Source organism: Cupressus sempervirens, chromosome 11 (assembly GCF_028749045.1).
Source record: "Cupressus sempervirens isolate cs-2001-9-10 chromosome 11, ASM2874904v1, whole genome shotgun sequence".
NCBI lineage: Eukaryota > Viridiplantae > Streptophyta > Pinopsida > Cupressales > Cupressaceae > Cupressus > Cupressus sempervirens.
In genome coordinates, this window is record NC_143128.1 from 673404104 (window position 1) to 673416963 (window position 12860).

Genomic DNA, 12860 nt, shown 5'->3' on the forward strand with positions numbered 1-12860 from the left:
TGAGAGGGGGGTGAATTAGTAATTTACAAACCTAAGTCACCAACTAGATATTATTTCCTACTTTAAACCATACATAATAAAGTAATGTTGAATATTAACAGTAACAATGCTCAAAGATAACTCATAAAACCATATTTTGTTAACTAAAGAAACTCTAGCCAAGGGAAAACCCCAATGGGAATGATATCCACTAGATAATATACTAGTATATAATTTCCTTATGAGAGGATGGACCTTGTTAGGATTCAATGAGAAAATTTAGTATAGAGAGTCCCTATTAGAAGACTTTGAATCCCTATTAGGAGTTGTGGTACAGTAGATGCAAGATGAGCCCACTACCCAAATATGAAATTTTAATTATAGGAAGAGCTCACTGCCCAAACAAGTAATCCAAATTCTAAAATATAGATTATTTCTCAATTTGATCACAGATCACAAAATAGCTTCACAAACTTTGCATATATCACTTTCACAAAAGTTCACATACAATTGCTCAACACAATTTTTGCAAGATAGCACACACATCTTATTGCAAGATGTCCATTGCATAAATACCATGCCTTTTTATAAATTTTTGCTAGCTTAGCTAAGAACACAATACAAATTTTCAACTTAGAATAAAAATCTAGAATGTCAGTCATAATTGGACAAGTAATAATTTTGTAAACAAAATAATTCATTTCCTTTAATTTTGTTGTCCTGTTTCACTAGAGAAACATGAATATCTCTTTTATATACAGTCTATACTAACTTCTAAGGTTATACATGTCATTATCAACATGTAAACTATCTCCATCTAACTTTTCTAGTCATAGTATGACATCAACAACAAGTTACAAAAAAAATAGTACACTATTGTATAGCAAATTCATACTTAGACAATTTTTTGAGTACCAAAAGCTATGTATCTTTTTTTTCAAGGTCTCCTATAAGCATGTACATCAGGTGTTTCCATAAATGATAAAAATTGCATATTTTCATTAGACAACCATTAATAGAAATTTGGTTACCTAGAAAACCTCTAAGGAGAAGGTAAAACTAGGGTGGGGATGACACCCACAAATCTCCACTACCATAGTAATAAAGTGTATCCAATGAAGGTTACAATATTTTGATCATGAAACATGACCTACCCTATGAAAGTTTTGTCCTATTAAAGGCTTACATGATTTTTACATCTCACACTATTAAAGGATTTCAACACCCCATTAGAAGTGTTCTTGGTAAAAGGACTTTAATGTACAATTAAGTAAGCACCCTATTGAAGGATTTATAATAGCTTGTTAAGACTACTTTGTTAAGAGATTTAACTGATTCACTTTTTAGAATGTCTTAACAATGATCCTTTAGTTAGCACTCTATTTCTTGATGATAGATCACCTCTTTCCTTATGTGTACTTAATCCTTTCTAATTAGATGTATCTTTGTTGTCTTCTAATTCCTTTCCTTTGTTCTCCTCTAACTAATTCTTCTATTTATCACAACTCTTTAGTCACCACATGAATTTTTTTGTGTGCATGAAATCTTCTCTCTTTTCTCATTACTACATTCACAAGAATTTTAGGGTGTGTCCTCCTTAAGAAGACCTAGGTGACTTAGGGTTAGGTATAAATCAACGACTATAATTCACCCATATTATTGCTTAGTCCTTCTCTTTTTCTAATTGGTTGCATGTAATATATAGGGAATTCACAATAAAGATTCATTCTTGTCATCTAAGATTAAAAATAATCATTAAGTCAACTCAAAAATGGTTTACATAGAAGTTTGTGCCATTACAAATAACTATGTCAAAAAAATATTACTCAACTCTTGAACTCCCTAATTCTCGACATTAACTGCAACTTCATTGTTCTAACTCAACCTATGAGTGAATTGGCATCCATTGATCACTAAACATCTAAATAGCTTGGCACATTCAATTTTCTGGGCACTTGAGTGACTCAACACTTACTAGTTACTTGACACATACTAAATATCTCTCGCTTGACATATAATATCTGACAACTTATGCTCAGCATGTATTACTTGCTTGGCATGAACTAAGTAAATAAATTAAGTATATTGTCACTCATATGTCAAAACTAATCTTAGTAATCCCCCCCTTTGACATGAGTGGAAAAATACTTGGTCATGCATGAGTAGCCTTAATCCTTTCAAGCATAACTTAGATAATATCTACTTACATACAAAATTTCAGAACTTCAAAATTTTGCAAAAAACATATGACCCATTAATCATACCTCAAAATTAACTAACTCTCCATAGCTTAATTATTTTTTTTTGTATCTAAACCAAAATCATTCCTCATTCTTATTAGATTTTCATAAGCTGATCTGTGTACTTTTTTTATGTCATTGGCTCCCCTTTATTCAAAAATAGTAGCTCCCCCAAAAATATTATCTCCTTCATTTTCATTATCTCTCCCATACTTTTTTTTCTCTCTTATTTATCCCCTTTTCTATTACTTATGTTAAAGGATTATACACTTATAATGTGTTTGTCAAAAAAATTTATGGACCTCAACCATAATTTTTAAAGTTGTATCCCAATTGTTCTAAGCTACCTCCAGTGATTTGATTTGGATGGTTAGATTGGTAGGAAGGTGTACTAAACCTTTGTGAGTAGAAAGATGTAGATATTTCTTCATGAGTGTTTCACAAAATTCTATTTCCTTGTGCAATATCTTCATATGTGGAGTCAGTATAGATTGGATGTTGATTAGTTTAGTCTTTATGTTTGCTTCATCTGCATGTACCACTACTAACTAACTCTGGGAGTTCAGGAGATTCTTGAAAGGTTTTCACTTTGGGGTGGAGACCTTGGTAGAGTTATGCTAGTTGACTGCATATGAGTCTCCAAATTTATTATGTGGCTCCTAACTTCCTTTGTGGAAAGTGTTGTATAAAGAGAAAATGTTCTCTAGTACCTTCTTCACATTGTCAACTTCAGTTGCTAACTCAACTTCTGATAGTGCAATAGCACTTGATATCTTTTCATTAACCTTGTTTTGAAACTTTCTTTTAGACCATTCAAGTAATTTTACATTTGAATCTAGCTCCATGTCATTAACCTTATCAACTAATCTAGTTAACTACTCTATGCTAGGCTTTGTTTATTCTAGTGTTCACAAGCTAAATGCATCAAGAAAACTTTCCTTGATATCTAGAAAATCTTGCTTCTACCCATGCTCCCTACTGAGTAGTTCTTGGTTTTTCTTCTTTGCAAGAGTATCATGTAGTATGCTCATCTATTCAATAGTGATGGTTGTAAGATCAAAATTTGGAAACTCAATCACTTTATCCAAGTTCACATCACCAAATAATGTAATTTCATCTACCTTGGATATGCTTGGACTTATCCTTGATGATTTTAAAGGTATAGCTTCTATACTCAGCCTATGAAGAGCTTGACTTGGAGGAGTAGTAGTTTCTGGCAAAGTCACTAGTATTTGTATTGCTAGTTGCTCCTTAGGATTGTAGTCAAACCTATCTCTTTAGTCCTATACTTTGCTTACTCTACATTCTTAGTTGCACCTTCATCTTGTGTTGTAGGTGTAGGAGTAACATCATGTCATGTCTATGCTTGTTTTCCTTTATTCTCTTCTTGTTCATCCTTTTGCTCTCCATTTCTCTCATCCTTATCATTTTCTTTTTCTTTTTCATTTCTTGAGATTGGAGCACTTTGCACCAATGTACTAACTATAGAAGTTGTTGTCTCCTTCCTTTAATACACTACAACAGGTAATGTATTTTGTACCATGGTGGATTGAGGAGGGGTTCTAGATGTATCTTGTGTCTAAATTTCCTCCCCTATAGATGCCTTTTTTTCCTTCTCAATCTCATCTACACTTACTAGTATAGGATTTTCACAAAGTTATTCTTAGGTAGTGGGTTCTATCAATATCTTCTTCAAGTCTTCCTCTTTAAGGGAGTTGATGTTCTGATTAATAGTATCATAAACATCCTTAATCTTTATAGTATCAGTGTCTTTATTCAATTCATGTTGAGGACTAACACTCAACACTAGTGTATCTAGTACACTATGTTTTGCCTACTTCTCAACCTCAGTTGGTGCTTGTGTGTCTATGTTCATTTTAGTGCCTTCCATGATTGTATCTTTTTTAGTGTCTTTTTTGGTAACCTTAGTTACTTGTTGTTGTTCATTTTTTCCCTAACCTACTTCAATAAGTGTCTTCCCTATTGCCTTGGGTGTTGTTAAACCATATAATGACTTCTACAATTGGGTGGTCTTCTATGCAACATCCTCAATATTATTCTACAATATGATAAATATTGTGTATTTAGGTGCAAATTTCCCTATGTACTTCTTTATCATCTTTTTTATTATTTCCCTATCCAATTTTGGCATCACTTGTATAAGTGTAGTCTCTTTGATTTTTCTTTCTATATTGAGACTATATTGCCACTTTTTCTCAAATCTATCATATAGATCTTTTGGTAATGAGTTAGCAATCTCAATTGAAGTCTGTTTGAATGTTTCCATCATGGCATATATTGACTTCTCTACTTGGTTCATCTCAATTTTTCTAAGTTTATCAAACTCAATATGTGTGAAATGAGATAAGTCAACATTATTATTTATGTTTTTACATATATTGTCTAAATCTGAGGAAGGACGATGACTTACCAATTTGAATTTGTTGTTGTCATTAGATTTTTTCCTCTCTTCATCAGATTGAGCTAGAGCTATATAATTTCTCCTCAGTCTCTTCTCAAACTCTTGTTCTTTACTAGCTTATCTAGCTCTCTTCTGTTTTCTCTTTTCTACTTCTTGAGCCTTTTTAGTGGTAGCTCTTGTGCTTTCCCTAGTAGTATGAACTATAGGCTTAGTTTATGTGGGTTTTCCAATCTTCTTTTTCTCTTCTTTTTCTTAGTGGCTATAGGTGCTTCACTAGCTTCTTCTCCCTTGACCCCTTCTTCAATTTATACCTCTTCTTCTTCTTCTTCTACCCCCTCATCAAATTTCTCATTGAGTTTCTTGACCATTTTATTTTTCTTTCTCTTAACTAACGTAGTCTTTAAATCTATTGTAATTTTAGATTTAGCTGCATCATAATTTCCAAAGGTTGTAGCCTTCTTATACATTTCTTCTGCAAGTAATGTTGTAATAGTTGCAAAGGCTTCATCTACATTAATCTCATAGCCTAGTGGTCTTAGCCATCTTACTCTTAGGACAATAGCCTATACATATGTGAAATCAGAATCGACTAGAAAGAAAACATCGTGGAAATGTTCCTCAACTAGTGAAACTGGTATCCTCAGTCTTTTCTTTATTGACTGCTTAAAATCTTCATAGTAGCTAGTCATTAAAGACTCAAAATTTTCTCCAAGTTGCTCAATAAATTCACCTATTTGCACTGCAATAGATTTGTTTGTCTTCCATGCAACTTTACAAAAAGTAGGGAGTGTATTTTGTAAATATAATAATATACTTATGAGAATTGAACCAGATTGTTAGCATGCACTCTTGGTCCTTATTGCTCCCAATTTTTTTGTCAATTGTTACAACTGCAACTCAGCAAGGTCATAATTATGATCCTTCTTAACTATCTTGTATCCCACATCAACAACAATACAAGTTACATTGTTAAGCCTATAGGATTGATAGAATTTATATGCTATAATCCTTACTTCAAAAGAAATTAGGGGGTCTGAGATAGGGTCAATTGTCATTCCTTTATTTTTCCAGAATGCCCCTATATTCTTCTCAATAACTTATTTTTCTTCATTCCTCATGTTTTTAGATCAATCTAGGGTTGGATATCCTATTACTCTATGTACAATCTTCTTTGTGATCTTCACCAGTTCATTTTCCAACCATATAGAATTATCATAAATTTTTCTTAGAACTATCTTTATCCATTCTATTTTGAAGACACCGGGGAAATCTAGGGCATGAGTTAACCCTTTTCTCTCTATAATTTTGAATTCATCTTTCAATACTCCATTTTTACATAGTTTACCATAGGTTTCACTAATATCAATGTCACCTATGCTACCCACCTTAGATGTGTAGCAACATCTGACATCTTGAATCATTAAAACTTGTGGTGGTATCATCAATAACGCACTAGATGGATCTTGCTTGCAATAAACACCTAGAATAGCTCTAAATTCTGGTTGTTTGATCTCATTGGTTATTAATTATAAATTCAAAACTTATTTATCCTCTTTAATCTTAGTAGCTAAAGAACCAAACACCATTATGAAAACCTAGGGTTTGAAAAAATTCAAACTGCATAGCTTGGCACATGATAAATACCTTTGTAAATCTATTGAGATGGTGTCGAGCGACTATTGTATCATGTTTGCAAACACTTGGAATAATCTCTTAAATTTTACTTTAGTTCTTCATGCTCTTCTTCAAATTTGAATGATTTCAAATGAGTAGAAAATGATTAGATAGCCCTTAAAATGTTGCATTTAATACTAAATGCCGACATAGTTGTAAGCTTGTCTTCAATAGAAATTTCAACTCATTCAGCTTCCATGTGATTTTCCTCACTCTCAACAACTACTATGAGCTTGGACAGCACTATCACCTTTGATAGCTCCTCATCAACCAATATTTCACTCAATAGCTAAAGTGAAATTCTTCATGCTCGGTAGTAACATAAAAATTGACAAAATTGAAAGATTTCTTCTAGATTCTTAACAACTCTTTGCATCTTTCTCCATGCAAATATAATATTTTCATAACTACATCCTTGTAATTGATGTATAGTATGTCTTTTAAATATTAGTCCCACACATACCTCTTGATTACTTAATTGGAGTTAGTTTGATCACTTGGCCCATTGGGTGAAGTGATCCCATCTAAACTTTATGTAATGCAATTTTCCCTTCTCTTCCATGTATTTTTCATCTCATCTCTACCATTTTCAACATCTTCCTTTCCATTTCCTTTGTTGAACTCATTTCTTGGTGCCTCTGACTTGGTTGGACAATTACTAGTTATGTGGCTAGTCTTCAAATAGCTAAAACATGTAGTTTGACTCAACCATCTTTTGTAGTCACTTTTGAAATGTGTTCTTATGCAATTTTTAGCAACATTTCCATGCTCTTACAATAGTGATAACTTTACCTCATATTATACTCCCAATTATAAGAGTTTCCATTGTGCTTTACCATTGTCTTCTTGTTTGATGATCATTTAGGCTTGGATTTGCACTCATATGCTCTATGTCCATACTTCTGATAGTTATAGCCATATATTTCAAATATTTGTGTGCATATGGTCTTGGTTCTATATTCATGTGCCTAATATCCTCATTTATGCATTTTTGGTGGTAACCTATGATCTTCATCTTAGGATTCTGATTTGCAGTTTTGCTCCTACAAACATTGGTAGTATGACCTATGTTACAATAACTATGGCAAGTAGTTTTGGAGTTCTTACCTTTGTTACTTACTTCATCACCACTTTTGGATGATTCTCCTTCTTCATTACTAGTATAACCTAATCTAGTAGTATCATGTTGGATCTAGAAGATCTCATCAATCACTCAAAACACTTGATGGCTTCACTACGTTTGTTGAAACTTTCAATAAAATCTTTTTCTCTTTTCAAATCATTTCTCATTAGTTCATTTTGCAACTTTAGTGTTGTGATCTCAATACTTTTTCCATTCAGTTCATGATTTACAATCATTGTTTGATTCAATGTTTCCAATTGCATGTGAACAATCATGTTTTCTTCTGATGTTTTCTCTTCTAGTCTATTGGTCAATATCCTTTTGTCATCTTCAATCATGACTTTGTCCTCTTCAAATTTCTTCTTTTTCTTAGTCACCTCACATAGCAATACGGATCAGACTTCTTGTTCTATTTAGTGTCAATCTCTTGGTAATGTGTGTCATTCTCTTAAATAGTTATTTCCTTCCTTCTCTTTAATGATCTCTTTGACTCATTTTTTGCTTCATTCATCTGATGTAGGGAAAGTTGTATTTTAATCTTCTGGTTCTCAATAGTCTTTCCCAACTTGTAGACATCCATCTCCAAGATATTTCCTCAAAGCTACAAAGCGTCACTTTCAAAGAACCTTGCCTTCATACCAATTGTTGGAAATACAATAAGGAAAATAAACTCTGAGGGGGGGTGTGAATTAGCACTTAAAAATTCAACCTTAAAATCATTCACCACACATCCATATCACAATTTATATATGTAAATTGAAATACCAAATTAACCATATACACCCATAGCATGAAATTAAAATATTCATCACATGTATGAGATAAGATATTTGGTTACCCAAAAGCCCTCCAAGAAGAAGGTAAAACTGGGGTGGCGATGACACATACAAATCTCCACTACTGTAGTAATAAAGTGTATCCAATGAATGTTACAATGTTTTGATCATGAAACATGATCTACCCTATGAAAGGTCTGCTCTATAAAAGGCTTACAAGATTGTTAGATCTTAACCTATTAAAGAAATTCAACACCTTATTAAAAGTGTTCCTAATAAATGGATGTTAACTTATAATGAATAAACACCATGTTAGAGGATTTACAATAGCCTATTGAGACTACTTTTTAAAGAGATTTAACTAATCCACCTATTAGAATGTCTCAGAAATGATCTTTTGGTAAGCACTTTTTTGCTTGAAGACATATCACCTCTTTCTTGATATGTACTTGATCCTTTTTTATCAAATTTATCTCTATTGTATTCTAATTCCTTTCCTTTGTTCACCTCTAACTAATTTTTCCATGTATCACAACTCTAAAATTACCATAAACACTCTATTTGTGCACACAAACTTCTCTCTTTTCTCACTACTACATTCATAAAAAGTTTAGGGTATTTCCTCCTTAAGAAGACCTAGGTGACTTAGGAATTAGGTATGAATCAAATATTGTGATTCATCCATATTGTCACTTAATCCTTCTCTTTTTATTATTGGCTACATGTAATGCATAGGGATTCACAATAAAGATTCATTCTTATCATCTAAGATCACAAAAAAATAATTAAGTTGGATAAAAAATGGTTTACATAGAAGTTTGTCTTATTAAAAACAACTATGTCAAAACTGTATTACTTGGCACTTGAAGTCCCTAATGCTCGGTATCAACTGCAACTTCAAAGTTGTAACTCAACCTCTAAATGACTATTTGATCAATACTTGAGTGACTTGGTACTTAGTAGTTACTTGACACATACTAAATATCTCTTTCTCGACATATACTATCTAACAACTTATGCTTGACATATATTACTTGTTCAGCATGAACTAAGTAAATGAATTAAGTGTATTGTCACTCATTTATCAAAACCAATATGAGATTAACATTTATTATTACTCCTATCCATCCAGTTGATTCCAAAAGCATCCAATTCTTCAATCTAATCCCATATAACATGCCTATATTGTTTCAATCTCTTATACTTGGATCCATATGTCTCCTTAATATGAGATACCACTAACCTAGAATCACCAATAACATGCATCTTTTTAATACAATGAATTGTAGCTACTTTTAACCCAAGTAAAAGTGCTTCATATTCTACTATGTTATTTGTACAAGTAAAATTTAGTATAAATGAATATCTAAATGTGTTCTTCTCTAGAGAGATTAAAACTACTCCAGGCCATGAATCTTCTTTGTAACTAGCCCCATCAAAATACATGGTCCAAAAATTCTATGCGTCAATTCATTTGTTTCTTCTTGTGACATCAATGGGAGTGTCTTTTCAATATCTAGAATAGTTGTTTCTGCTCTAAAGGAATTTACTTTTGTATCTAGGAAACAAGTAGAATCATTATTAATGTTATCTTTGATAATATGAATGACCCTTTGTTCTCAATTAACTTAGATAGATTTTTCCTCTATGAGAAATATAGAAAAAGATAAATCACATTGTATGCTACCTCCAATCATAGAACTCCACTTTCTTGAGTGGAACATTCCATATTTAATTAGGGAGTAATATCGACAAATAGGACACTCATGGTTAAGTCAACATAAGGATAAGAAGCTAACATCTATGATAGTGCATTAATTGTACCTATAACAAGGACTTCTCTAGCATTCATTTCTCTACATCTACCTTGTTTGGTATCCACCTTTAGATTGAGGGCTTCCTTAATTTTAAAAGGCATGATAGTATTACAAGCTCCTAAATCAATCATGCATATTTTTAATGATTTTTCATTTAGGATCAGGCTAACGTAGAAAGGGTCAGTATTCTCTATATAAGCTACATATGAACTATACAAATACATTTGAGGTATTTTAGATATGACTCCTTTATCTTCTTTTTCTTTTACTACAATTTGTGCCTCCTTCCCTAATGATGACTCTCCTTTGATAACATCACTATTTGCAATCACCCCTAACCAAGAAAGGGATTTAGTGTTATGTTCCTCTATTCTAAATATTTCATATAAGGAAAATTTAATAGTAATTCATGATAACCTAGAGATAATATCAATATGGTCATGAATAAGGCGTTTGCATAAAATACCTTTATTGAACTTGAATAATAGAGTCCTCAAATTTCTTTCATTTGTATTGGTCTTGACAACTTCTACACACTTAGTTTGTACCTTCTTTTAAGGTTCCCACTTCTTAGCTTTATTGTCTTTAATTTTGATAGTTACTTGATCTTGTATCCTTTTGTCATCATTCATCTTGTGGGTTATTTCATTAGTGAAGATTATTGATGCCTTCCTAGCACTATTATTTACTATCCTATTCCTCAGACTATAGGTACTATGAACTTGTGCCACTGTCTCAATTGTTATTCTATCAATCTTTTCCATAGAAGATATTCTTAGACTTATATGTTAAACACCTAAAACCATGTTTCACATCTTATCATCATCTTGGTCTTTGTCATATGAAAAAACTTTCTGATGGTATAGCCGATACATGTTTCAGTGATTAATAACATCAATTTCAGACTCTTCTTGATCAAGTTCTTCATAATTTTAACATGAATTAATAATGCTGTAGGTCACATCATCACAAATATTCTCTCCCTCCCTATCTTTAGGCTATTTTTTTTGATGTGTAAAAAAAAATGAGCAACTACACAATAATTAGGTGAATGAGGATATTGGCACACTATGCACCAATGCATTACTTCCTTCATATTCATAGAATTTATCGGCAATAGATCTGGTGTATTATTGTCATTTGTGCCTTGTGCATGATTAGTAATTAGATTTTCATCCTTTCATTGTGTGTTGTAAGGATACTTCTACAATATGGTTTGCCTATTAAAATTATTATTGAAATGTAGTTTTTCACCAATATTATGCTTACCAGCATGGTTTACTAGGAGATTCAAATTCATAAGCAAATTCAAAGCCTGATCAATTTTTTCATCTTGGGACTTTTATTTGTAATAGGTTTATCACCTTCTTTCCTATTTCCCCTAGGATTGAACAACTTAGGATCATCTCTTCTTCCAAGCTTTCCAGAGCCTCTCCTATTATTTTCAATGTAAATGGATATTTTGAAAGCATTTCTTAGTGTTCTAGGATCTTTATCTATCAGAATATAAGACATCTTACTATCAAAAGCATTGAAATAGGAACTGAGACATACATTCTCTCCTAGTCTCATAACTTGGAATAACTTGTACATTTTCTTTTGTAATCTCACATTAAAATCAAATGTAGACACATTTTGATTTTTTTTAATATTATTGAACTCATTCAGCATGAAGCTTGCATTCATATTATAGTCATATTGCTCCTTGAAAAGCTTCTCTAGATCATCCCATAAAATAATACTATCATCATGTAGTCTCCTAAACTATTCTCTAGCATCTTCTATAAGAGAATGTACAAATAACTTCATGACAACATCTTCATGTTCCACTTCATAATCATTCAACATCTCTGTGTATTTTCTAAGATATTCTTCACTAGTTATGACATTATTTCCTAAAAACTAAATGTGACCTTATCTCTTAATTCGTTAGAAATAGGATAAGGAAAACCATGGATTCCTACAAAGGACATCTAATTATATATTTCCATATAAATGGGCCTTTTCTAAAATCCTAAAACTTTTGAAGTGTTAGGTCCAGCCTGATGGGACTCAAATTTGTATTTCCCATTTTGAGTACCATTCCAAATTTTGAGTCACTTTGAGCCCTATATGCACATCTTCTTGCTTGTGTACCTGGCTATAATTTTAAGGTCTATAAGGTGTTTTATTTTTCCAACACCTTGCATCTAGCATGTCGATGCATTCTATAATGATAAACTAACATTTTGAATCATCCATGATATTGAAGAAAGAAGGTGACAACTTCCATGGGAGGAGAAGAGCATCGCACAACAAAGGGCGACAACAAGTATTTTAAACTGCATGAGGAGATCCATAGATAGGATCCACAATGAACAGTCCACAACCAAGATGGAGTTGTCTTCCAAAGAAAAAGAAGGCAGAAAGGGTTGCAAACAATAGTTCACGATAGGGGCAGTATGTGCATATTTACATTATCCCACATGGGGGACGTGGAGATCATCTTATTTGTTTATATGTTAGTTTACTCAAATTCATTGTGTCTTTAATGACATGCATCTTTTAAGATGTCAAAGGTCACAAGGAGTGGGGCCATGGGCCACGTGGGTAGACATAGCGATAAGTTTTGGAAGTTTGTACACCAGATAGATAAGGTGATGGCATGGAAACTTTTTAGGGGTCATCATGAGGTTGGGAGCTAGGAATTGAATGCTTACAATTCTACACTAGTCATAAGGTTGGAGGATAAATAATGAGGCTCTATGATGCTATGAAGTGGAGTCTAAGTGTGACATAATAGGCATAAAGATGAAAGTTTATAATGTTACGATATCATTATGAGATCAT